Source organism: Salvelinus fontinalis, chromosome 22, assembly GCF_029448725.1.
Source record: "Salvelinus fontinalis isolate EN_2023a chromosome 22, ASM2944872v1, whole genome shotgun sequence".
Taxonomy (NCBI): domain Eukaryota; kingdom Metazoa; phylum Chordata; class Actinopteri; order Salmoniformes; family Salmonidae; genus Salvelinus; species Salvelinus fontinalis.
Genome location: NC_074686.1, coordinates 15414724 through 15442108, shown reverse-complemented (window position 1 = coordinate 15442108; position 27385 = coordinate 15414724). Strand labels below are relative to the sequence as shown.

Sequence of the window (27385 nt, the reverse complement as noted above, 5' to 3'; positions counted from 1 at the left end):
GAATAGAAATGAGCCAATTAGCAGGCAGTGTGTGTTTGTGCGCACATGTGTGTGTGTGTTTCTGTCTGCAGACACGGCTGATACTTCCAAAGTGCCCAACATCTCCCACTGCTAGTCTGGTGTAGAGTAGAGAATGAAGGGAGGTGGCCCTCAGTTTTATTATCCACACTGGTGGCTCTTAGAGTGTCTGACAGATCACACAAACACACCCTCGTCACGCATTTTTTTTTCATTTTTTATTTGACCTTTATTTAACTAGGCAAGTCAGTTAAGAACAAATTCTTATTTACAATGACGGCCTAGGAACAGTGGGTTAACTGCCGTGTTCAGGGGCAGAACGACAGATTTTTACCTTGTCAGCTCGGGGATTTGATCTTGCAACCTTTTGGTTACCAATCCAACACTCTAACCACTAGACTACCTGCCGCCCCGAGCTGCGCACACACACACACACACACTTCACCCTGCTCCTCTCATGTGGTTCCGTTTCTGTTCCATATTATTCCCTACTCTGAGTGTTTGGCCTATGTATCCACTAGAGAGTTTAGCCTGTGTACCTTTAGTGGCCAATTAAAACCCCAGCCTCCATTACAGTCAATTAGCTCTCAATCTCCCGCTTCATTTCCCTTGTTAACCCATCAAACCCTGGACACTTCACACAATTTACACAGTGCTGGTTAGAGTGGTAGCAACATTTACTATCATACTGCACTTCAGCGCTACATCATGATGTTAATTAATGCTACTGTAATCCTCTTGTATTCATGTCAGGGTTTCCATTAGCTGGTAATAGTCGGCTTTTGGCCGATAAAAACAATTGAAAAGCCAATAAATAAAATTGGCAACGGCCAATTGTCCGGGAGAATAAGAAAAAAATCCCAAGCAAAATAATGCTTTTTAGCCTATACACATTGATGGAAATTCATTCGACTGGTCATGCTTATTGGTCTATAGGTTAATTTGTATAATTTGTGGAATTAAATTGGCACGTGTGTACAGTAAATTTGTTATGCATCGTTTTTGTTATGCATCGTTAAATTTGTTATGCATTTTGGGCGTAAAATCTGTCAGACAGCGAGAGAGCTGCTGGAAGGGAGCGAGTCACACACCACTTTGCAATGAGCTGGAGGCAGTATGCATTTTGAAAATATATACTTCATTGTTTGAAACCTGAAAGTTTTAATACATATTATGAGGCACCTTGTTACAAAGCAGCCTAGCCAAATCAGACCATATCCATGGAGGCAATTATTTTATATCAACTTTGTCCAGTAGCCAAAGGCACAATCCTAGTCATATAAGCAACCCATGCTAGTTATTGCATATTAGTTCTCCCCTCTTTCTACATTTTTAACAAATATTTTCATCTCTGTGACATGAAACTGCTGACATGCGGTGTGCTTTTTACCACTGTTTTCCCGCTAATTGCGTTATGGAAAGAACATGTGCGTGTAGCCTACTGCCTTGTGCGCATCGCTGAGCTTTATAATGTGAAGAAATAATAGTTCATCAACATTTGAAGATAACTACTCTGATCTGTTGCATCAGTCTCGTTAATGTAACCTAGGCTTACTGCAGGGCTAGATATTAACTTTGTCCTTCAGACAAGTGGGACTGATTTTTTACTTGTCCAATAGATACAAATACTTGTCCGAAACTCAAGATTCTGTAGTAGTAAAAAAATTACTTGATGCGATTTGATATTTATTGTTCTTTTTTTAATAACAGTGAACAGCCCCTGACTCCCCAACAATATGGAACCTATAACAAACTGAATCTGAATACAATAAAGAACATCTGTGAATTCATTGACAATATCCCTTGTGGGACAGAATTGATTAATTACTGTATAATACTGAATAGAATAATAACCTATGCCAGGCTAATTAAAGCTGCTGGTTGCCATAGTGCCTTACATAGATAAAGAGATACATCTCTAAAACGTAGAGATCAAAATGTCCCCAAAGTCTTTCCTGCAACACACCAAATTGACAATAGAAAAGGCAGGGGACCCCACTTGGAAAAATGATATTCCCTTTACACTGGCTGTGTTCATATTTTATGTCCTGCAGGCTGTCCCAACACAAAATAATAACATGAAAGCAAGTTCTCATAGTGTAAACATTTCTTAATTGACACTAAACGGTTGTATTCTATAACCACTTAATTTGTTTGATACAATTACAGTTCTCAGGGAATCCCATTTAAATTTCAGGCCCAAATGTACCCTACATGGCGCTAAACTCATACAATAATACAGAGCTGCTCAAGAAATTGTAGGCCTTCCACTATTTGTCACATTCCTTACTCTAGTCTAGAAGTTAGACCAGAGATATTAGAGAAAGGAATCCCATTGGGCAATGAATGGAGGAACGTATAATGCCTCAACCAGCAGACTGAGTGACCAATCACGTTCACGTTGTTATGCTGCGTTACGCAATCCCTTCTCAAAGGCAGGGGATGGGTCGAGAAACCTGCATATCTTCCTCAAAAGTACGTCATGTCACCATTCCAAAGCTATACGATATTAAAGAGAACAAGTTAATTATCTCACATCTCGGAAAATATTTGTAATATTGTACTTGTTGACGAAATTCATGCTAATGTTGGGTTTTTGAGCTAGCGCTCAATTGACTCCTATTCACTCCTTGAAGGAGGGCTCTACTTGTCCCAGAATCACTCAGAATGGACAGCATGGCCCATTGACGATACAAGGACAACGTACACATTGGCCGTTAATATGATTCCAAAGGAGTTTCCCCATCTCCCCAAAAGTATCTCTGGTTAGACGTAGTTTCGCGAGCCGATGCTAAATAGCGTTAGCGCAATAACAATAGTCAATCGCGCTAACGCTAGTTATCAACTAGCTTCAAACTACACGCAGACATATAAAATGTTATCCACGAGTTCATCTGAATGTGGGGAAGTAGATAAAGGGCTTCAATGCCAAAATACCAAACTATCCCTGCATAGCTAGCATTAGCTGATAAATGTAACGTAAACTCACCCCATTCCGTACAAATGTGCGCAACCGCAACATTCAAACGAGGCTACAAAGAAAACTAATGGGACTGTAGCGACTGTGTTGACTTCAAAATCGGGGGTGTGAACTAGGTTTCTTTTCAAGCGGGGGTGTGAACTAGGTTTCTTTTCAAGCGTTGATCGACATGGTAATGGCTCTATTGTACCCTAAAAACCCGATTCAAATTCGACACAAACCTTCAAATAGGTATGTAATGACACATTATATAAACTCTTTATAGTGTTTTATTTACATTTTAGAGGCGATAAGGTGATAAGTTGGACAGATCGAGTGAAAAAAAAAAAAATCCCACACAACATCTCTCCTTCTCACTATAACGCATTAGTTTCGCTTCCCCACCCGCCATTTTTAAAAAGACCCGACGGGGCTCCTTGCCTGCTTGAATTAGGCAGAAACGGGCAGCGTTTAGGTCATGTAATTGATTTTGTTGGAAAGGGGAGAAATTGTGCTTTACAATGGTATTGACATGACAGTTGATCTGGAAGTATTACGTTTTTGGGGCGCTAAAATAAGGGCAGTTGTACGGACCAAGGCGATGTACGAGTTTACGTGAGTTTACGTTAACCAGTTGGTGGCTAATTGACTGGCAAGTAATGTTAGCCTGCTTTTTATGCTAACGTTAGCTAGCTAACTTGGGTGTATATAGCCAGCCTGTGAACCTGTTACTCGGTTTTAAAATCAACAATCGCTCTAACAGGTTCTATTTTTATGAACTTACGTATCTGCAATACCGGGGAAATCCTGACACGTTGAGCAGTACATGACATCTCCCTGTGTCGACATATTGAACCCATGGAAACTCACAGGTCGGAATGAATTTTCCTATCCTTTTTCCTCATATGCTGCCTTTTTAGCAGGTGGTTCAAGGTTTGGTCGTGGTGGTGGACGATGGGGCGCTTCCTGGTGCCTGGCCAGCTTTCCCTGCTTGTTGAAACATGTTTTATTAGACAGCTATCTACCGCTCTCCATCTCCTAGAGAGAACACCGGCAAGAGAGTAGGCTATATACATTTGAAAACGGAGGTAAAACCGCAGGCACACACACGGGACACGTGACGAAAGAGAGACATCAGACGAACCACTCCAACTCGCAGCTCAATTCATTTCGCCAAATCTCTGTAGGCTACTTGATGTGCACTGATAGATAGACAAGTGTCTCCGTGCAGAGATTGGGAGTTGACAGTGCACAACACATCCTTGGAACACTTTGATAGGATTAATTGTTAGATATGTTATTTTTACTTGTCTAGATTAGATTTTCCTTGTCCAGCATTTTTTCCCACGGGCAAGCGGGCAAGCATTAAAGTCCAGCCCTGCCTACTGGTTGTGTGAATTTGGAATCTATCGTCCCAGTATCTGTTTGGAATAGGCCATTTCATTCTCAGCAAGTTGACCAATAGAGTAGGTAAACTTTTCTACAATGGGGGATAGCAGATTGACATAGGCTAATGAAAGTGCACATCAGAATTTGGTCAGAAGGACCGGTACATTGGTGCATCCTCGACTTGCATGTTCTGTTAATATGAACTACAATAATCTAAATGTGATTTCTGTCATTCTGAACACCATGGGTGGACGCCCTAATCAGGTTACGCACCCAATGCCTATGGGTCTGGTAAATTTCTCAAATGTCCGGTAAATTAAAATGCTGCATGTCAAATGTCTGATGCCACATTTCTCTAATGGTAACCCTGATTCATGGACATTACATATGATTTAGAAACGTATCTGAGTAAAATAAGAACAAAAGCTTTGTTTTGTCATTCAAATTATGGGAAAGCTTAATAAACCAATTAGGCACATTTGGGATAAAACATTATGAACAGATACACAATGGTTCATTGGATCAGTCTAAAACTTTGCACATACACTGCTCCCATCTAGTAGCCAGAATCTAAATTGCGCCTGGGCTGGAATAATACATTGTAATTTCTCTTGCAATTTTTTTTTAAATAACATGTTTTACTAGATCTAATATGTTATATTCTCCTACATTAATTTAATATTTCCACAAACTATGCATATCCTTGCTTCATGTCCTGAGCTACAGGCAGTTAGATTTGGGTACATGTCATTTTAGGCGAACATTTTAATAAAGGGTCGGATCCATAAGCGGTTTTAAAAAACGTTGTGCTTCACTGAACAGCAGCTGCAGGTGGCTCTACTCTCATTTTCAGCTAGGCCTCTTGTGGATGCATGAATTTAAATAATGAATTCAACACATCATTAAAAACAGATTACAGAAGCAGCAGTAGCTGCGAATTTTATTGTGGCATTATAAACAAATGAACAAAGTAATTTGATATATGATACTGTATTTGCCATAAGCTCTTAGCTGTTTCAGGGGCTGTTACTAACTCCCTTACTTGAGAGCCAAAACATGGAGCAAAACATTTATCCCTTGATGAGGAACTAAGAGTACCACAGGGCTGTAGAGGAGATTGCATGTCTTTGTAAGCTGCTTGCCCTCCAGAAAACATGTGTAATCATTCCTAGATTTGTATAATATTTGGAGAATTATGTAAAATGTTAAGATTTCCAAGAAACGTCTAGAGTGCTTATCTGTCTATGAATGAATCCTTGGAGGGACTAACAAGAAAACAAACACGCAAACACACTCTGACTCATGCACGCTTATACACACAAACACGCGTACACACACCTCCAATCACACCCCCCTCTCCGACCCCAGTGACAGCACAGTATTGATTAAGTTCTATACACAGAGAGTCCAACTGCTGTGCTGCATATTCCTCACTAGAATTTCTTGAGGAGAAGGATGAGAGGAGCTCAACTCAGACAGGATGAGAGGAGCTCAACTCAGACAGGATGAGAGGAGCTCAACTCAGACAGGATGAGAGGAGCTCAACTCAGACAGGATGAGAGGAGCTCAACTCAGACAGGATGAGAGGAGCTCAACTCATACAGGTAAACAGGATGAGAGGAGCTCAACTCATACAGGTAAACAGGATGATAGATGCATTCCAACACTAGTCTCTTCCTGTCAACACAACAGGCTCTCTGCGCTCGCACGTATGCACGCACACAAGTATTTCAGAGGAATTCCTCCAAGGTTAAATAATCTAAGGACGAGCCAGGAGGAGGGTCTTTAAATAAACCGAACAGGGGGGCTGTAGAGCAGGGAAGACAGTGGGCCAAAGGAGGACAGGGGGTCTGAGTCCAGGAAAGGGGCTGTGGACTGAGGCGTGGGCCAGGCCATGGGCGGGAGGCAGAGGGGCCCTGGCCAGGCGAAAGGAAGCTCTACTGTGCTCCGACAGTATTCCTGAAGAGACTAAAAATAACCACACAGTAAACAGTCCTCCCGGGAGTAGCTCTAGAGGACTGTGTGTGGTGTGTGGTGTGTGTGTGTGTGTGTGTGTGTGTGTGTGTGTGTGTGTGTGTGTGTGTGTGTGTTTTACTATACTTCTGAGTACCAGAAGTCCTCACAAGAATTGTAAACCAATAACAATTCAGAGAAGTGAGGGCATTTTGACGGTCCTCACTTGTAAAAAGGCTATTTTAGGTTTAGCGGTTAGGTTTAGAATTAGGGTTAGTTGTTAATGGTTAAGGATATAGGATTTTGATTGGGAATCAATTGTTTGGTCCCCAAAAAGTCCTCATAAGTATGTGTGAGAGTGAGTGAGAGGCAACCCCAGTCCCAGAGGTATGGTATGGGATGTAGCTTGTCAGATGTCAGGGCCAGTAGTTTGGGGAGCGGCTCATCTGGACAAAGAGGCCCCAGGGAGGGGTGCTGTTCGCTGGGTGGATGACCCCACATCTACCCCACTATCCCAAAGCCCTGGGGAGGTGGGAGGAATGTAGCGAAGCACTGACAAAGAGATCCACTACGACCCTGCTATTCTCAGTTATAACAGCTGTGTGTGTGTGTGTGTGTGTGTGTGTGTGTGTGTGTGTGTGTGTGTGTGTGTGTGTGTGTGTGTGTGTGTGTGTGTGTGTGTGTGTGTGTGTGTGTGTCTATACACTTTCACATGCTCAAGTCAAAGGGAAAGGAATGGACGCAGCAGCAGTCCATGTTATGCAACAGTGGTAAGGTAAAGATATTAGCTACCACTGAGACGGATGAGTTCATTAAGTTCAGCCCTGGGATAGATTTAATGGGGAAAGTCAGATATGATGATCCATATTATCTGTCTTATTACCTCTGTAATGCTGCAGTTCACAGGCTGCAGTTCACCATTACGCTGGTGTAATCTAACATAATATAAGCCAGGTGCTCAGGCATGGGTCTCTCTTTCTCTCGCTCCAACTCTATCCATCTATCTGTATTTCTTTCTGTCCTTTCTTTTTCTCTCTCCCCCCTTCTCTCTCTCTCTCCTTCTCTCTCTCTCTGTCTCCATGATGAATGACAGCCACTCTCCTCCTATCATAAAGAGGTAATGTCAGCCTGCCGCTGGGTTTAACACTTTCTGTGGACACATGACACTATTGTGATGACACTCTTGTGATGACACTCTCATGCCCCATTTGCCCACTGTCTCAAGAGATAAATCCATGTGTAAGTCAGTGAAGAATTATGATAGCTAGCTACACGCTAGTCCCCTTGGTGCCCCAAATGGGTCACTCTTACCAGCCTGTCTGGTGCAGACGTAAGGCTACGTAACTGTGTGTGTGTGTGTGTGTGTGTGTGTGTGTGTGTGTGTGTGTGTGTGTGTGTGTGTGTGTGTGTGTGTGTGTGTGTGTGTGTGTGTGTGTGTGTGTGTGTGTTCATGTCCAACAGTATCCTTTAAATACTTTCCCCTTGATTAAGGAATTCACTAGGGATTTTTCTAGTTAATTATAAGGCCTGAGTCTTTGTCTAGACAAGGGAGAGTTAATTTCCTTTGTTTTGTGGACTTGTCATGTAAGCCACCCTGTCCTTTGTGTGTACGTATTTCAAATGTCCCTGTCCCTGTCATTGTTTTTGCTGACAGACTTCTCTACCACCACACGCTGTTCACTCTATTTGTTTTAGTCTCTGTAACTATATCCTTCTCCGGGCACCAACGTTACAAAAAGCTTATAGGCGTTTCAAGTTGTCGGCGCCGCGTCAGAGCTTTGAAAGGGCGTTTTTTTGGGTTCCCATTGTTTGTGGTCAGAGATTATGAGGCCATTCTAGGTGGGATCCCAGCCAGCTAGGACTAGCAGCTTCCTTCACACACACAACGTTACTCTCAGCTCAGGGAGGCAGACTTTTTAGTGTCTTTCTCGCTCTCCAGACTGACGTTTTTCCACACAGAGAAATGAGACACATTCCTTTAGAAACGGCTCATCACGGTTTTGCAGAAAAGTGACCTACAGTAGAATCTGCCAGTGAATAATTTTCACGATCACTATGCTTTAATACGGGGAAAAGTCATAATACACACAGAAAATCTGATAAATAAATATTGAAGGTTACTATAGCGACAGCACCGGCATACAAGTCCAACTTAATTTCATTACATTTGTTTTTACGTATACATCCCCCCCATGTTGCTTTCAATAAAAATAAGTCATGGCCCGGGAATGCTTTGAAGCCTGTGTAGCTCCCAACAGGTAGAGACTCAGCCACAGTAGATACAAAAACCTGCTACAGTACCACTGTTTGATGTAAACTGCTTTGAGAGAGAGCGAGAGAGAATGAAAGCGAGTCCCCATGCGCCCTCCTCGTCTCCTACTCCTTTTTAAAAAACACTACTGTATGGAGGAGCTCAGTCCTGCCTCCCACCATTCTGCACCAACCTGTCTAGTTCTATACAGCAAGCTATTCAAGATGGCTGGGATTCAGCCAAAGAGCCTCCACCTATAGCACCATGGGCATACTATATATTGTTTCACAGGAAATGAAACAGAAGGGAAGTATAAAAATAACACTGAACCTACTGTGGTAATGAAACTACTGTACTGTAGTTGCACCGCCAGCTAGAAACGCATGATATTTCCCAAATGGCACCCTACTCCCTACTTTTGAGCAAGTAGTGCACTATATATGAAATAGGGTGCCATTTGGGAAGTAGGCCCCTATTTGAACCCCTTCTGAACAGATTCTACAATGCTGTTGTTTTTAATACACACTATTTGTTAATTTAATATAACTGATGTAAGACCCTATTAAAACATGCAACGGACAAAGCAAACACATTACAGTTAGTTGCCATTCACTTGCAACCATCACAGACTGATATTTTCATAAATAATGAATGAACTTGCTGGCTATCGTTCAGCAAGATGATTCAATCAAGACATCTCAATTCCTGGTTCTGTCTCTATTCTCCATCTATATTCTGCTGACCTCTAACATGCTGCGTGCGCATGTTGATTTTGTCCATCCACACCAGACGCGACCAGGACACGCAGGTTAAAATATCAAAACGAACTTTGAACCACCTATATTAATTTGGGGACTGGTCGAAACGCATGAAACATTCATGGCCATTTAGCTAGCTTGCTTGCTGTTTCTAGCTAATTTCTCCTGGGATATAAACACTGGGTTGTTATTAGACCTGAAATGCACAAGGTCCTCTACTTCGACAATTAATCCACAGATAAAAAGGTAAACCTAGTTAATTTCTTGTAATCTCTCCTCCTTCAGGCTTCTTCTTCTTCTTTGGACTTTATATGGTGGTTCGCAACCAACTTTAAGGTGCATTACCATCACCAACTGAACTGGAGTGTGGACCTCAGTTCAGCTTTCAATCACCCACGTGGGTGTATGCTCCTAAAAACCAATGAGGAGATGGGAGAGGCGGAACTTGCATCAAGCGAAAAAATTGCCCTTGTTCTATTTTAGCGCTTGGCTATGCAGACGCTCGTTGACGCACGAGAGCAGTTTGGATGAAATGATTGAATAACATGTATGTGTACATTTATTTTGCAACACTCACACGTGTAATGCAAGCAGTGTGGTTAGCATGTAACAAGCCTTAATAATATGGGGGCCTGCCAGGTGGCACAGCGTTCTAAGGCACTGTGTTGCAGTGCTAATGCGTCACTACAGCATCAGGTTCGTGTCACAGCCGGGCCATGACCAGGAGACCCATGAGGCGATGCACAATTGGCCCAGCATCGTCCGGGTTAGGGAAGGGTTTGGCCGGCCGGGTTCTCTTTGTCTCATTCTGCTCTAGCGACTCCTTATGGCGGGCCGGGCGCCTGCAAGCGGACTTCATTAGTCAGTTGGGCGGTGTTTCCGCCGACACATTGGTGCGGCTGGCTTCCGGGTTAAGCCAGCAGTGTGTCAAGAAGCAGTGCGGCTTGGCAGGGTCGGGTTTCTGAGGAAGCATGGCTCTCGACTTTCGCCTCTCCCGAGTCCGTAGGGGAATTGCAGCGATGAGACAAGACTGGAACTACCAATTGGATACCACGAAATTGGGGTAAAAGTTTAAAAAATGCTTAAAACAATATCTGCTATGTCTCTCTAGGGACATTAAACTGGAGTTAAGCATCGTGTTCAAGGGAGGGATAGACAGCATTGATTTAACACTCGAAGATCTGGCTTGGTGATACTCCCAGAACACTGGTATTAAATTCCACACACACTCACCTACCTCTTGTTATCAGTCTGGCGGGCCAGGCTCGTGTCACAGTAATAGGCTGTACAGATGACAAGGCACACAGGAGCCTTGGATGGAGTTATGACCACAGTAAACAAAGCCTTGAAGTGTGGCCCTGCAGAGGAGAATACACACACAATCACTGATGATGGATTCGCAGCAGCCTTGTAAATTGTTTTGGGTACTCAAAGAATAAACGGTACGACAACAGAAATGTTGTAAGTGACATTGAACATCTCTCACTGAGTTACAGTATGCCTAGTTCACACAGAGGAGAAAGGAACGAGGCATTAATGGAAATCAATAGGAGACTGAAAAGTGTGGTTGGCCGTTTCCAAAAGTCAAAGAGGATCCTTTCAAAAAGACAGAACAGAGCCAATGTTATCTATCATAATGGTAGATAAGTCACACAGCTGTCAGATACATTATGTAGGGATTGCAGGTGTGTATGTGTGACTGTCTGAACTGTGTGTGTGTGTGTGTGTGTGTGTACTGCTGTGGCTGTGTGACTAACCAGACCCCAGCTGTTGCAGACGCCACAGCAGCGAGTAACGCACGCACACACAGAAAGCCTACTGGGAAAGCTATGGGTACTGCTGCTCATCTCCCATAATCCTTTACTCCGCCAACACCACAGCTGCCAAGGATATCCCAGGGGTTGACATGGCCCAGACGACTCTCTCTGTCTCTGATGTTCCGTACAGTACACTACGTACAGAAACTTAAACTGAACTCCACACAGTACAGATAGGAAGTCAACATCTAAATATATTGTAAATATCACATTTTAAATCTGACAAACAGGAATAGGAAAAAGTAGCTAGACTGATTTCTATCGAGCATGAACTATTCGATTGGACGACAGCGAAAGAAAAGTGTTGCTGTGTAACTTCCCATTCTCTCGCTCTCCCTCTCTCCGAGATGGAGTACCCTACTGTGATACTGAGTGCCCTGTGGGCACACAAGGCCGCCACGCCAACCTGCCCATCCATCACCTAGCAACCCCATCACCCATGGATACAGAGAACAGAAGGATGAACTGACAGACTGAACAGACCTTAACCTCCCGTCCTCGCCAAGAGACTGACAACGGGGATTTTTTCCCAGATCTAGAGAGAGAAAGAGTGAGAAAAATAGAGAAAGAGACAGCCAGACAGACACATAGCCCTGTCAATACTATGTGATTATTCAAGGTGAGAGTTACAGCCAGATAGTCAGTCAATAAGATGCCTATAGAAGAGAGATGGATCGATGGCCATGAGGTACAAGCTATTCATCACACAATCACTCTACAAGACAAGAACTGCAATTTGCTGGGCCTATTCACAAACAGACTCCCATCTGGAGCTCGCTCTCTCTGGATAAGAGCAAAATGGGACAATCTAACAATGGGGTGGGGGCTGTGTGGAACAGGTTGAGAGACTGACCATGATGGGAGAAGAGAGCAGATGAGGCGTGTGGTGGTCTGAGGGGGATATGAAGCAGGACATGTGTGGAACAGGTTGAGAGACTGACCATGATGGGAGAAGAGAGCAGATGAGGCGTGTGGTGGTCTGAGGGGGATATGAATCAGGACAAGCATATACTGTAGGCTAAAGGAGTGAGACATTCCAAAACACTCAGCACAGGTCTATAGAGTATAACATAGAACCTGCTTAGTTTTTGAGTTATAGTTATTTTTTACAGTTGTGGTTGAAAACATCCTAAAATACACTATATATACACACACACAAAAGTATGTGGACACCCCTTTAAATTAGTGGATTCGTCCATTTCAGCCATTGCTGACAGGTGTATCGAGCACACAGCCATGCAAACTCCAGAGGCAAAAATTGTCAGTAGAATGGGGACTTTCAACGTGGCACCGTCATAGGATGCTACCTTTCCAACAAGTCAGTTTGTCAAATTTCTGCCCTGCTAGAGCTTCCCTGGTCAACTGTAAGTGTGTTATTTGGTTTGGGTTGGTCGCCCCCCCTTGGGTTGTGCCGTATTTGACCATGCTGGTAATTTATGAACATTTGAACATCTTCTGTTATAATCCCCACCCGGCACAGCCAGAAGAGGACTGGCCACCCCTCATAGCCTGGTTCCTCTCTAGGTTTCTTCCTAGGTTTTGGCCTTTCTAGGGAGTTTTTCCTAGCCACCGTGCTTCTACACCTGCATTGCTTGCTGTTTGGGGTTTTAGGCTGGGTTTCTGTACAGCACTTTGAGATATCAGCTGATGTAAGAAGGGCTATATAAATAAAGTTGATTTGATTTGATTGTGAAGTGGAAAGGTCTGGGAGCAACAACGGCTCAGCCGCGAAGTGGTAGGACACACAAGCTCACAGAACGGGACCGCCGAGTGCTGAAGCGCGTAGCACATAAACATTGTTCTTCTTCAGTTGCAACACTCACTACAGAGTTCCACACTGCCTCTGGAAGCAATGTCAGCACAATAACTGTTTGTCGGGAACATCATTAAATGGGTTTCCATGGCCGAGCAGCCGCACACAAGCCTAAGACCCCCATGCGCAATGCCAAGTGATGGTTGGAGTGGTGTAAAGCTTGCAGCCATTGGACAGTGGAAATGCGTTCTCTGGAGTGATGAACCACATTTCACCGTCTGACAGTCCGACAGACAAAACTGAGTTTGGCAGATGCCAGGAGAACGCTACCTGCCCGAATGCATAGTGTCAACTGTAAAGTTTGGTGGAGGAATAATGGTCTGGGGCTCTTTTTCATGGTTCGGGTTAGGCCCCTTAATTTCAGTGAAGGGAAATCTTAATGCTACAGCATACAATGACATTCTAGATGATTCTGTGCTTCCAACTTTGTGGCAACAGTTTGGGGAAGGCCCTTTCCTGTTTCAGCATGACAATGCCTCCTTGCACAAATCAAGGACCATACAGAAAATGGTTTGTCGAGATCAGTGTGGAAGAACTTGACTGGCCTGCAGAGCCCTGACCTCAACCCCATCGAACACCTTTGGTATGAATTGAAATGCAGACTGCGAGCCAGGCCTAATCGTCCAACATCGGTGCCCAAAGTAAGTCCCCGCACCAATGTTCCAACATCTAGTGGAAAGCCTTACCAGAAGAGTGGAGGCTATTATTGCAACAAAGACTGGACCAACTCCATATTAATGCCCATGATTTTGGAATGAGACGTTCGAGGAGCACACCACATGACCAAATGTATCTTGAAATGGTTTACAGCTTTATTTTAATCCAGCCCTCATCAGCTGCTGTCAGTGTTTTCGTAACATTAAACATTAAAACTGGAGCTGTGTAAAAGAGGACAGAGAGGGGAGCTGCCAAAAAAGGTTTTGCTCATGACATCAACTGAAGTGCCTGGAATCTTACTGATCCTCAGTGTGAGTGTCACAACAATCCTGATGAGTGAAAGCCAGATGAATATGTCCCTTCTATACCCAGAGTGATGGACGGACGAACGCACAGTGTGACCGAAATATTACTGGATAGTGTTGTTTCACATACCCAAGCACGTGTTGCAGAGACAGCAGTGGAGGTCTAAGGTCTCTTGCTGTCCTTATCCAATCATCATGCAGCAAGTTTGATTACAACTGGATTTCCTCTACTCACTTCCTGTTCAAGTAGTTCCCATTGGATCCTTTCCTGCCATCTTCATCATAACCTTTCTTCCTCAATGATCATGTGTTCCCATACCATAACAGTCCCACTCCCTAACATTCCCATTCCCTATTAACAAAACAAATGCTTTCTGTCGGATACCTAATCATGAACCTCAACCCTCATACTTTCTCCTCTCTCTTGTTTTCTTCTTAATTCTCCTCCCTTGTCTTTCTGTTTCACATCTCCTTTCCATTCCAATAATCTGTCTGTTCCGAAAGAACAGAACATCCTTCCCTATTCCCAGTCTTTAGTCATGCATTGCATTATAGATGATTAAACTACCAGCCTTCTCCCTTCTAAAGGCCAGTGAACTTGAAAAGAATGCACAACAACACACTAGAATGCACTCAAATGAACTAGAATGTTCTAAAATACACCATTCTTTAGTTTTGGCCTGAGCTTTCCTCTCCTTTCCTCTTCAGTCGTTCAGTATTCTGAGGAGGTTTTCTGGCCCTGCTTGAGTTCAGAACCTTTTTGTTGCTGCTCACTGCAGCACAGTCCCTCCTTGCTGAGTGCCTCCTCTTTTTCAATATCCCCCTCTCTTCTTTTCTAATCTCTCTTCTTCCAGCTCTCCCTCCATCTCAAGTCCTGAGAGATTGCCAGCATTATCACAAGACACACACAGACATCTTTCAATCCACTGCATTTCCTTTCCACTCCAAACTCCCCCTCCCCTCTCTGATGGTTGATGTATGTGTTTGATAAATACATTCCTATATTCTTACATAGTTGGTTAAACGTTGAAAGGGCTTTTGTGACCAAGGACGAATCATTTTTAGGGGGTATTTTTCTAATTGTGAAGAACCTAGCTCACACTCAACTATGGAGAATTGTATCTAGTACTCTTGTATAACACTAACCATGTTTCCATACAGTTTTTATGCGAGTAAAGTCATATCGTATAAAAAAAAAATAATGACAGCTGTGATGGCAACAGGAAGTTTGTGTAATTGAATAAATGCCAACAGATAATTTGGTAATTTGTCACGGTGGGATGTTTTTGTGTCTGTAAAATTAATTATGCGAGAAATTACGGTGGAAACACCTTTATGACCAAATATTGAAATAATAACCAGCATATCGAAATCAATTTTGATTCACGTGATGATATGAGTGGTCCTCCCACTACGACTCGGGAAAGCATGCAGTTTCTTAGGCTACAGATTAAATAAATTATGAACTTCACGGGGTGGTGAAAGTACAAGGTGATGAGCTTGATGCTCCTTTACAATAAATATCCAGGGTCCTATTCTGGTGACATGATGATGAATGCTTGACTGCCGCTTGACACAAATACTAAATATGAATACTCTTATCCATAATAATCTCAACGACTAAATAAGGCTGGGTGATACAGTGCATTCGGAATGTATTCAGACCCCTTAACTTTTTCCACATTTTCTTACGTTACAGCCTTATTCAAAAATGGATTAAAATGTATTTCCCCTTCAATCTGCACACAACACCGCATAATGACAAAGCAAAAACATGTTTAAATTTTTTTGCACATTTATATATATACAAAAAAATGAAATATCACATTTACATAAGTATTCAGACCCTTTCCTCAATACTTTGTTGAAGCACCTTTGGCAGCAAATACAGACTCAAGTCTTCTTGGGTATAACTCTACAAGCTAGGCACACCTGTATTTGGGGAGTTTCAACCATTCTTCTCTATAGAGCCTCTCAAGCTCTGTCAGGTTGGATGGGGTGCGTTGCTGCACAGCTATTTTTAGATCTCTCCAGAGATGTTAGATCATGTTCAAGTCCAGGCTCTAGCTGGGCCAATCAAGGACATTCAGAGACTTATCCCGAAACCCCTCCTGCGTTGTCTTGGCTGTGTGCTTAGGGTTGTTGTCCTGTTGGAAGGTGAACCTTCACTCTAGTCTGAGGTCCTGAGCGCTTTAAAGCAGGTTGTCATCAAAAATGTCTCTGTACTTTGCTCCGTTCATCTTTCCTTTGATCCTGACTAGTCTCCCAGTCCCAGCCGCTGAAAAACATCCCCACAGCATGATGCTGCCAGCACCATGCTTCAATGTAGGGATGGTGCCAGGTTTCCTCATGGTCTGAGAGTCTTTGGGTGCCTTATGGCTAACTCCAAGTGGGCTGTCATGTGCCTTTTACTGAAGAGTGGCTTCCATCTGGCCACTGTACCATAAAGGCCTGATTGGTGGAGTGCTGCAGAGATGGTTGTCTTTCTGGAAGGTTCTCTCATCGCCACAGAAGAACTCTGGAGCTCTGTTAGAGTGACCATCGGGTTCTTGGTCACCTCCCTGACCAAGGCTCTTCTCCCTCGTTTGCTCAGTTTCGCCGGGCAGCCAGCTCTGAGAAGAGTCTTGGTGGTTCCAAACGTCTTCCATTTAGGAATGATGGAGGCCACTGTGTTCTTGGGGACTTTCAATGCTGTAGAACTTCAAAGTAGTCACCCTTTGCCTTGATGACAGCTTAGCACACTCTTGGAATTCTCTAACAATTCTCCAACCAGCATCACCAGGAATGCTTTCCCAACTGTCTTGAAGGAGTTCCCACATTGTTGGCTGCTTTTCCTTCACTCTGCGGTCCAACTCATCCCAAACCATCTCAATTGGTTTGAGGTTGGGTGATTGTGGGGGCCAGGTCATCTGATGCAGCACTCCATCACTCTCCTTCTTGGTAAAATAGCCCTTACACAGCCTGGAGGTGTGTTGGGTCATTGTCCTGTAGAAAAACAAATGATAGTCCCCCTAAGCGCAAACCAAATGTGATGGCATATCGCTGCAGAATGCTGTGGTAGACATGCTGGTTAAGTGTGCCCTGTTTTCTGAATAAATCAGCCAGTGTCACCAGCAAAGCACCCCACGCCATCACACCTCCTCCTCCATGCTTCACGGTCGGAACCACACATGCGGAGATCATCCGTTCACCTACTCTGCGTCTCACAAAGACACGGCGGTTGGAACCAAAAATCTCAAATTTGGACTCATCCGACCAATGGACAGATTTCCACCGGTCTAATGTCCATTGCTCGTGTTTCTTGGCCCAAGCAAGTCTCTTCTTCTTATTGCTGTCCTTTAGTAGTGGTGTCTTTGCAGCAATTCGACCATGAAGGCCTGATTCACGCAGTCTCCTCTGAACAGTTGATGTTGAGATGTGTCTGTTACTTGAACTCTGTGAAGTATTTGTTTGGGCTGCAATTTCTGAGGCTGGTAACTCTAATGAACTTATCCTCTATAGCTGAGGTAACTCTACATGATTTCATGTGTTATTTCATAGTTTTGACGTCTCACTATTTTACAATGCAGAAAATAGCAAAAATAAAGAAAAACCCTGGAATGAGTAGGTGTCCAAACTTTTGACTGGTACTGTTTATTGTAAATCTCCCATAAGTTAGGGAAAAAGGGAGATCTGATTTTTTTAGGCCATATCGCCCAGCCATGCATGCATTTGCTCTCTCTCCCTCTCTCAATTCAAGGGCTTAATTGGAATGGGAAACACATGCTAACATTGCCAAAGCAAGTGAAGTAGATAATAAACAAAAGTGAAATAAACAATAAAAATTAACAGTAAATATTACACTCACAGAAGTTCCAAAAGAATAAAGACATTTCAAATATAATTATGTCAATATACAGTGTTGTAATAATGTGCAAATAGTTTACGTACAAAAGGGAAAATAAATAAACATACATATGGGTTGTATTTACAATGGTGTTTGTTCTTCACTGGTTGCCCTTTTCTTGTGGCAACAGGTCACAAATCTTGCTGCTGTGATGTCACACTGGTATTTCACCCAGTAGATATGGGAGTTTATCAAAATTGGTTTTGTTTTCAAATTCTTTGTGGATCTGTGTAATCTGAGGGAAATATGTGTCTCTAATATGGTCATACATTTGGCAGGAGGTTAGGAAGTGCACCTCACATTTTGTGGGCAGTGAGCACATTGCCTGTCTTCTTTTGAGAGCCAGGTCTGCCTACGGCGGCCTTTCTCAATAGCAAGGCTACATTCACCGAGTCTGTATATAGTCAAAGCTTTCCTTAAGTTTGGGTCAGTCACATTGGTCAGGTATTCTGCCACTGTGTACTCTCAGATTAGGGCCAAATAGCATTCTAGTTTGCTATTTTCTTTGTAAATTCTTTCCAATGTGTCAAGTAATTATTTTTTTGTTTTCTCATGATTTGGTTGGGTCTAATTGTGCTGGTGTCCTGGGGCTCTGTGGGGTGTGTTTGTGTTTATGAACAGAGCCCCAGGACCAGCTTGCTAAGGGACTCTTCTCCAGGTTCATCTTTCTGTATGTGATGGCTTTCTTATGGAAGGTTTGGGAATCGCTTCCTTTTAGGTGGTTGTAGAATTTAACGTCTATTTTCTGGATTTTGATCATTAGCGGGTAGTGTAGCTGAGGCAGGATGTAGTCATGTTATGGATGGTGGTGTAGCTGAGGCAGGATGTAGTCATGTTATGGATGGTGGTGTAGATGAGGCAGGATGTAGTCATGTTATGGATGGTGGTGTAGATGAGGCAGGATGTAGTCATGTTATGGATGGTGGTGTAGATGAGGCAGGATGTAGTCATGTTATGGATGGTGGTGTAGATGAGGCAGGATGTAGTCATGTTATGGATGGTGGTGTAGATGAGGCAGGATGTAGTCATGTTATGGATGGTGGTGTAGATGAGGCAGGATGTAGTCATGTCATGGATGGTGGCGTAGATGAGGCAGGATGTAGTCATGTCATGGATGGTGGTGTAGATGAGGCAGGATGTAGTCATGTTATGGATGGTGTTGTAGATGAGGCAGGATGTAGTCATGTTATGGATGGTGGTGTAGATGAGGCAGGATGTAGTCATGTCATGGATGGTGTTGTAGATGAGGCAGGATGTAGTCATGTCATGGATGGTGGTGTAGATGAGGCAGGATGTAGTCATGTCATGGATGGTGGTGTAGATGAGGCAGGATGTAGTCATGTCATGGATGGTGGTGTAGATGAGGCAGGATGTAGTCATGTCATGGATGGTGGTGTAGATGAGGCAGGATGTAGTCATGTTATGGATGGTGGTGTAGATGAGGCAGGATGTAGTCATGTCATGGATGGTGGTGTAGCTGAGGCAGGATGTAGTCATGTTATGGATGGTGGTGTAGATGAGGCAGGATGTAGTCATGTTATGGATGGTGGCGTAGATGAGGCAGGATGTAGTCATGTCATGGATGGTGGTGTAGATGAGGCAGGATGTAGTCATGTTATGGATGGTGGTGTAGATGAGGCAGGATGTAGTCATGTCATGGATGGTGGTGTAGATGAGGCAGGATGTAGTCATGTTATGGATGGTGGTGTAGATGAGGCAGGATGTAGTCATGTTATGGATGGTGGTGTAGATGAGGCAGGATGTAGTCATGTCATGGATGGTGGTGTAGCTGAGGCAGGATGTAGTCATGTTATGGATGGTGGTGTAGATGAGGCAGGATGTAGTCATGTCATGGATGGTGGTGTAGCTGAGGCAGGATGTAGTCATGTCATGGATGGTGGTGTAGATGAGGCAGGATGTAGTCATATCATGGATGGTGGTGTAGATGAGGCTGGGTCTAGTCAGGTTATGCTAGTGGATGAGGAGAGTATAGTGTGGAAGGGTAAGAGACTAGGGGGGTGGAGGAGGGTGTCAAGCAGAAGAGGAAAAAGGGGGAGAAGAAAGGAGGTGGGAGGGGAGAGGCTGGTGAGGTCAAAGGCACCAAATAACCCTTGCCTGGTGCTGGGGGGGAGGCCCCAACTAGAGAGGAAAGGCAGGTGGTCAGCATGGGACATGAGGAGGCTTTCTTTTCAGACTCCTCCTCAATTGCTTCAAAGCTGACAGCCAGTCAGGCAGAGGGGTCAAAGTATACGGTGAGTGAACTGTCAAGGTACCTGGAAGAGACTAAAGGGAAAAAGGTTAATATTTAAGCTTTTTTTTGTGATCCGTGAAAGTTTGTAAGATCAGTACAACAGGCTATGAAAAATGAGGGGCATGGTGTCCTCTCACTCTGGAAACGTTTTAGGTTGAGGAAGTGGGTCATGACCGTAGGTAAAGGTCTACCTTCAAACACTGTTTAGATGAATAGTTTCTTTCTGGCACTGGGCTTTTTGAGCTTTGCTATTGGTCTCTTTTCTTTGCTGGTTTTTCTTCCACTTCATATGGAGACTCTTCGGGAAGGCTCACTCAATATAGATGGTGCCAGAGATGTGGGAAAGAGGTGTCGGTTGGGTGAATATGTAAAACAAAAAAAGTACAGGCGTTGTTTCTGCCGGAGACGCATAGTGATGTGGTGAATGAAGTCGATTGGGGGCTCTGGTGGAAAGGGGAATGTGTGCTGAGCCATGGAACAAATGTTAGTGCAGGGGTGGCAGTCCTTTTTGTACCGGGTCTGGCCGTAAAAATGTGCTCCTCAAAGGAGATGTGTAGGGGTAGGCTGCTTGTTGTAAAAGCAGAAATGAACAACATGGGTTTTGTCTTTATAAATGTGTATGCGCGTAACACAGGGAGAGAGAGGGGGGTTCTATTTGGGTGTCTTAGACAGGAACTCTCACAGGTAGCGCCTGAGGAGACGCTGGTGGTCGGCGAGAACTGGAACTGTACAATGGATTTTACAAAAGACAGAAATGGGGAGGAGCCTCATTCAGGCTTAGTGGGGTGTTAATGGACATCATTAATCAGTTTGACCTAGTGGATGTTTGGAGAACTAAACATCCCAACACAAGATACATGGGTGAAGGTTTTTGGGGCTAGGGTGAGTGCAGCCCGACTTGATCGCTTTTACATGTCCAGGAATCAGAGCAGAGCAATAAGCTGTTGGGCGCTACCATTCTCCAAGTGGGTTTTTCAGAACACCACATAGTCAGCCGAGCCATAGTTATTTCACCAGGGCCTCGGCAGGCATCCTATTGGAAGTTTAATGTAAAGCTCTTTCAAGATGCTACTTTTTGCTCAGGTTTCCAGACTGTTTGGGAAAGGTGGGGGCAGCAAAGAGAGGAGTATGAGTCTCTGAGTCAATTTTGGGATGTGTGAAGTCTAAATTCTGCTTTTCTGTCAACAGTATACAGCTCTCATCCTCAGAGGCTAGGAGAGTATTGGGGGAACTAGAGTGTTGTATTAGTGAGATGGAGGTAGAGATGAAATGGACATTCCCCTGTTGTCCCATGAACTGGCAGAGGCCATAACCCAGATGTCCCCTGGCTGTGGGGGGGGGGGTGGACTCCCAGTGGAGTGGAGTCTTATAAAACAATTCTGGAGAATAATTGGACTGGACTTCTTTTGCGTGAGTGCTTTGAGATAGGAGAGTTGCCGATGAGATGTCGTCGGGCGGCTCTGACTCTCCTATCCAAGAAAGGGGACTTGTGTGAACTTAAGAACTGGAGGCCTGTGGCATTGCTCTGTGCGGACTAAAATATATTTGCCAAGGTCCTCACTAACAGACTGAAGTCTCATCTGGACTCTATAGTACACAAGGACCAGACATCTTGTGTACCTGGACGCTCAATCACAGACAACTTGTTCTTTCAATCAGGGAAGGGTTGGACATGTCGAGAGTTTCTAATGTGAACTTTGAACTGGTCTCTTTAGACCAAGAGAAGGCTTTTGGTAGAGTGAACCATGAGTATCTGTTTAATGTGATGTCTGTGTTTGGGGAAAAGTGTTTGGCCTGTGTGGAGATGTTGTATGGTCAAGGTGGGAGGGGGGCTCAGTAGGCCAGGAGACTGCAGGGAGTGTGCTGGACAGGCATGGGTGTGTTGATAGGCATTGCAGTGTCGGCGTATGCAGACACTAGAGGGTCAGGATATGCAGGCACTAGAGACTAGTCTGAAGGTGTACGAGGGAGCTTCGTCAGCTAAGCTAAGCTGAGGCAAGAGCAAAGCTCTGTTATGTGGGGCATGGAGGGATAGGGCGGTGGCCTCTGCTTCCAGGGGGGTTACAGTGGGGTTGTGAAGGGCTTAACATTTTGGGGGTGTAACTGGGCTCGGAGAGGTGGGTCAGGAAGAACTGTGAGGGGCTGTCACAGGCAGTGGTGTCAAGACTGGCCAGGTGGAGGTGGCTCCTGTCCCAAGTGTCATATAGAGGGAGGGTGCTGATATTCAACAACCTGGAAGTATCTTCCCTGTGGCATAAACTGGCTGTTCTCAACCCCCCTGCCGGTCTGCTCGCAGACCTGCAAAGCAAGCAGGTGGATTTTTTCTGGTCGGGCCATCACTGGCTGAGGGCAGCAGTGTTGTACATGTCCGTACATGAAGGAGGACAGGCCCTGGTGGAACTGGAGAGCAGGGTGGCTGCATTCCGACTAAAGGCGGTGCAGAGACTGCTGTACCATATTGATGTCGGCTGGAGGGAACCAGCATGCGCGCTGCTGAGGAGAGCTGGCGGATTAGAGTTGGACCGGCAGCTGTTCCTCATGAGGCTGAGTACAGCAGGTCTCTCTGATGCCTGGCAGCTGCTAAGGCCCACACGAGAAGGGGGTATGGAGCCTGGGCTCTGGGTGCGGGAGGAGCCTATCTTCCACAACCCACCCATCCATTTGAGATTGGTTCAATCACCCACCCTGCAGAGGCAACTGATGGCAGCGGGTTTGCAAAGGCTGGGTGATCTGCGGCTGCTGGGGGAGGAGGGGTGGAAAACCCCGGAAGTCCTGGCACAACAAAGGAATAACAGGAATAACATCTCTTAGGCTGCTGGAGATTCCTGGAGGAGGTCCAGGAGGCACTGTCTGAGCCAGTAAGGGGGGGGTGTTTGAGCGGCCAACGGGGGAGGGGCCACCACTGCAGGTGACGGCAGAGACCGGGGACTGGCAAGGGGGTCTGGAGGACTTTTTAGATTTTAACACTCCGAGCCTGGGGGAGATTTAAGGGGTGGGAGGTAACGCCCTCTACAACCTCTGCATTAAGGTAAGGAACATTAGGAGCCTAACAGGAATGAAGGCACATCAGTGGCAGGGGATATGTGGGGCGGAGAGTATGGTGGGTTTTAGATGGAGAGGGCTCTACAAACCCCCAGTACCAAAGAGGTCAGGGGACCTCCAGTGGAGGGTTCTTCATGGAGCACTGGCCACTAACAGCTGGTTGGTACGGGTTGAACCGAGAATCGGACAGGGGTGTCCTTTCTGTGTTATGAAAGAAACTGTGACTCATGTGTTTTCTGTGTGCGTTCATTGGAGGTGGTTTTTACTGTTGGGATGTTTATAATGGGGTACAGATATTCAAATAAGGAGAAGACCGAATGTGTGTTGTTGAGTTTTCTGTTTGCTCAGGCAAAGTTGGCTATTTGGCTAACAAGGAGGGACAGGGTCAAAGGTGGAGGATAACAGACCCTTTACTATTGTTTAATGGGATGGTCTCTGCGCACCTTAGTGTGGAATTTGAGTTCTATAGAATGATAAAAAGTGTGGAGATGTTTCAGGAGATATGGAGTGTCGGGCGGGGAGGGGGGCTCTGTACAGCTGGGGAAGATGGGTTGGCTATACGGTTGTAGAAGTAGTGAGGTTTTGGTTATTGTGATTTGTGGTGTTTTGTATCATGGGATAGAGGGCAAGGAGAGCATGCAGTACAGGGGATATTTTAATGAAATGAGGATGTATCATTAAAGAAAGTCAAAAAGTCACCCCCTCCTCCCATGGCCATCTCCTCTATGAGTGGCAGATTGGAGAGGAACGAGAACGTCAGTAAATAAACACATAGGGCTCATTGAGTAAATCCGTGGCTGGGTTGTTTGCCAAAGCGGACAATCTGTAAATATGCTTCCCCGTTGTCCTCTTTGGCAAACGACCAGCCACAGATTTACTCAATGAGCCCTATGTCTTTGGAGAGTAGGGAGAAGAGAGTAAATTCCCTTGATGGCTAACGTCAGTAAACAATCTGCTCAGTGAAGGGAGGGAGGTGTATAATGTGGATGAATCCCTTGCTGTCCTTCTCATTTTACTGCTGCACTTTGAGGGGAAACAGATGTATGAACGCTCTCTCTGGTGAAATGGGCTCCATCCTACTGTATTACCAGATGCATTATCAATATGAAGGTTCTCTGACACACCGTACAACACTACATACAGTAATCAGACAGTTGACCCAGGGGTGATGTCTTCCAAGTCTTTCTGTTTCTGCTCACATTAAAATAGAACATAAAGATATATGTTAGAGATTTTGTTTAAATACATTGCATTCGGAAAGTATTCAGACCCCTTACCTTTATCCACATTGTTACATTACAATCTTATTCTAAAATTGATTAAATTAATAGTTTTCCTCATCAATCCACACACAATACCCCATAATAACAAAGCGAAAACAGGTTTAGAAATTTTAGCAAATTAAATTAAAACCAGAAATACATTATTTACATAAGTATTCAGACCCTTTGCTATGAGACTCAAAATTGAGATGTTTCTACAACTTGATTGGAGTCACCTGTGGTAAACTCAATTGCTTCGACATGATTTGGAAAGGCACACACCTGTCTATATAAGGTCCCACAGTGTATAGTGAATGTCAGAGCAAAAACCAAGCCATGAGGTGGAAGGAAATGTCGTAGAGCTCCGAGACAGGATTGTGTCGAGGCACAGATCTGGGGAAGGGTACCAAAAAATGTCTGCAGCATTGAAGGTCCCCAAGAACACAGTGACCTCAACCATTCTTAAATGACAGAAGTTTGGAATCACCAAGACTCTTCCTAGAACTGGCCGCCCAGCCAAACTGAGCAATCGGGGGAGAAGGGCCTTGGTCAGGGAGGTGACCAAGAACCTGATGGTCACTCTGACAAGTTCCTCTGTGGAGATGGGAGAACATTCCAGAAGGACAACCATCTCTGCAGCACTCCACCAATCAGGCCTATATGATAGAGTGGCCAGACGGAAGCCACTCCTCAGTAAAAAGGCACATGACAGCCTGCTTGGAGTTTCCCAAAAGGCACCTAAAGGAGAAATGAGATTGAGAAACAAGATTCTGTGGTCTGATGATAAACAAGATTGAACTCTTTGTCCTGAATGCCAAGCGTCACGTCTGGTGAAAACCTGGCACCATCCCTACGGTGAAGCATTATGGTGGCAGCATCATGCTGTGGGGATGTTTTTCAGCGGCAGGGACTGGGAGACTAGCCAGGATCGAGGGAAAGATGAACAGAGCAAAGTACAGAGAGATCCTTAATGAAAACCTGCTCCAGAGCACTCAGGACCTCAGACTGGGGAGAAGGTTCACCTTCCAACAGGACAACAACCCTAAGCACACAGCCAAGACAACGCAGGAGTGACTTGGGGACAAGTCTCTGAATGTCCTTGAGTGGCCCAGCCAGAGCCCGGACTTGAACCCAATCAAACATCTCTGGAGAGACCTGAAAATAGCTGTGCAGCGACGCTCCCCATCCAACCTGACAGCCTGAGAGGATCTGCAGAGAAGAATGGGAGAAACTCCCCAAATACAGGTGTGCCAAGCTTGTAGCGTCATACCCAAAAAGACTTGAGGCTGTAATCGCTGCCAAATGTGCTTCAACAAAGTACTGAGTAAAGGGTCTGAATACTTATGTAAATGTAATCCGTTTTATATATACACACACACACACACACACATTTGCAGAAATGTCTAAAAACCTGTTTTGCGGTGTCATTATGGGGTATTGTTTGTAGATTGATGAGGGAAAAAACAATTTAATCCATGTTAGAATAAGGCTGTACCGTAACAAAATGTGGAAAAGGTCAAGGGGTCTGAATACTTTGCGTATGACTCTGATACAGGTAGTTTGTTGCTCCAGACCAGACTCAAATCAGATCAAGCCTGGACAACCAGGTGAGGTACACTGTTGCCCATATCATATCATTGATTTTCCATCAATGATATCAAGCTTCTTGATTTAGTGTTTGATATTGAGCCTGAGTGCTTCTAAGGTCCAACTATAAAAAGATGTGGACTAGTGTGTCCACTGAATAGCACTGCCTAACTGAACTGGAACTGGGGTTGAGAGAGGGCCTTTGTTACAGGTTGTTTTCCTATGTTTTGTATTAATATGCCCCAGCTAGATAACAAAGCGGTTTCCCAGCCAGGCCACCCATTAGGAAGAGGAAGAGGGAGGTCCCACTTAATTGTGAAAAGTACAAAAGCTATGTGGTGTGGTGCACTGTGGGTAATTAGGAGGATAAATATCCATGTCCCCGTCCCTCCGCCCACCGCCCACCGATAGACAGGACACCAGATACTGCTGATTGGGAAGTTTCCAGAAAGAAGGAGAGAGGGAGGAGAGGGAGAGAGGGAGGAGGTAGATAAGGTCTTTCTCAGACTGGGAGATTGCCCCCTCTCTGCCAGGAGCCTCCACCTTCCACCTGACAGGTCATCACACTTCTCCTCTGATTGCAATCAGTGAAAGAAACAACACAGTAAGTAAAACCTGCACTGCAATGCATGTTATCAGACATCTGACTCCTCCCACTATGTATCTAATGTACAAATACAGTAAAACAAACTCCAACTGCATACTAGAAACATGAGAAACATCAGAACATGTTTCTATAGGCCATCTGCATAGTTCTCCGATCACATAGCCGGGGAAAAAGGCTATAAACAAGACCAGTCCCTCTTGTCAATAGACAAGCCTACTAACAGGCCCATTGCTCCTCAGGGAGCATAGCCCCTTGATGACTCTCCTCCTGACATACAAACAGACAAATGGTTGTTTGTGTTTATCATCGTGTGTATTTTGGTTGTTTAGTCCGATGCAACAGGTCTTCAGGGTACTCCCTGATGAAGACCATGCAGCCGAAACGCCTCAGTTTTTAAACTTTGTTTCCATTGAACATGCCATACAAATAAAGGCATTTTCATTAATTATATGAAGAGTGCCCTGGTCCTCCTTTCTTTTTGATGACCAATTTACCCTTTTACCAAAGAGCAGCTTCTGTCTACCAAAACCTACCATTGTGTACCTTAGCACCTTCTGTCTACCAGAACCTACTATTGTGTACCTTAGCAGCTTCTGTCTACCAGAACCTACTATTGTGTACCTTAGCAGCTTCTGTCTACCAAAACCTACCATTGTGTACCTTAGTACCTTCTATCTACCAAAACCTACTATTGTGTACCTTAGAACCTTCTGTCTACCAGAACCTACTATTGTGTACCTTAGCACCTTCTGTCTACCAAAACCTACCATTGTATACCTTAGAACCTTCTGTCTACCAAAACCTACCATTGTGTACCTTAGAACCTTCTG

General features: G+C 44.5%; 1 protein-coding gene across 6 annotated transcripts in view; it reads right to left on the bottom strand.

The window, feature by feature from the left end:
• LOC129819937 (phosphoprotein associated with glycosphingolipid-enriched microdomains 1-like) overlaps positions 1-27385 on the bottom strand; it is a 90724-nt gene that overhangs the window by 50215 nt on the left and 13124 nt on the right. For 3 of the 6 annotated variants that reach the window (XM_055876645.1, XM_055876644.1, XM_055876646.1), the window contains exon 2: positions 10566-10686. The exons of the other annotated variants lie outside the window; for them this stretch is intronic. The gene's annotated coding sequence lies outside the window, so the exon portion shown is untranslated. The remainder of the gene's footprint in view (positions 1-10565; positions 10687-27385) is intronic. 6 annotated transcript variants of the gene reach the window in all.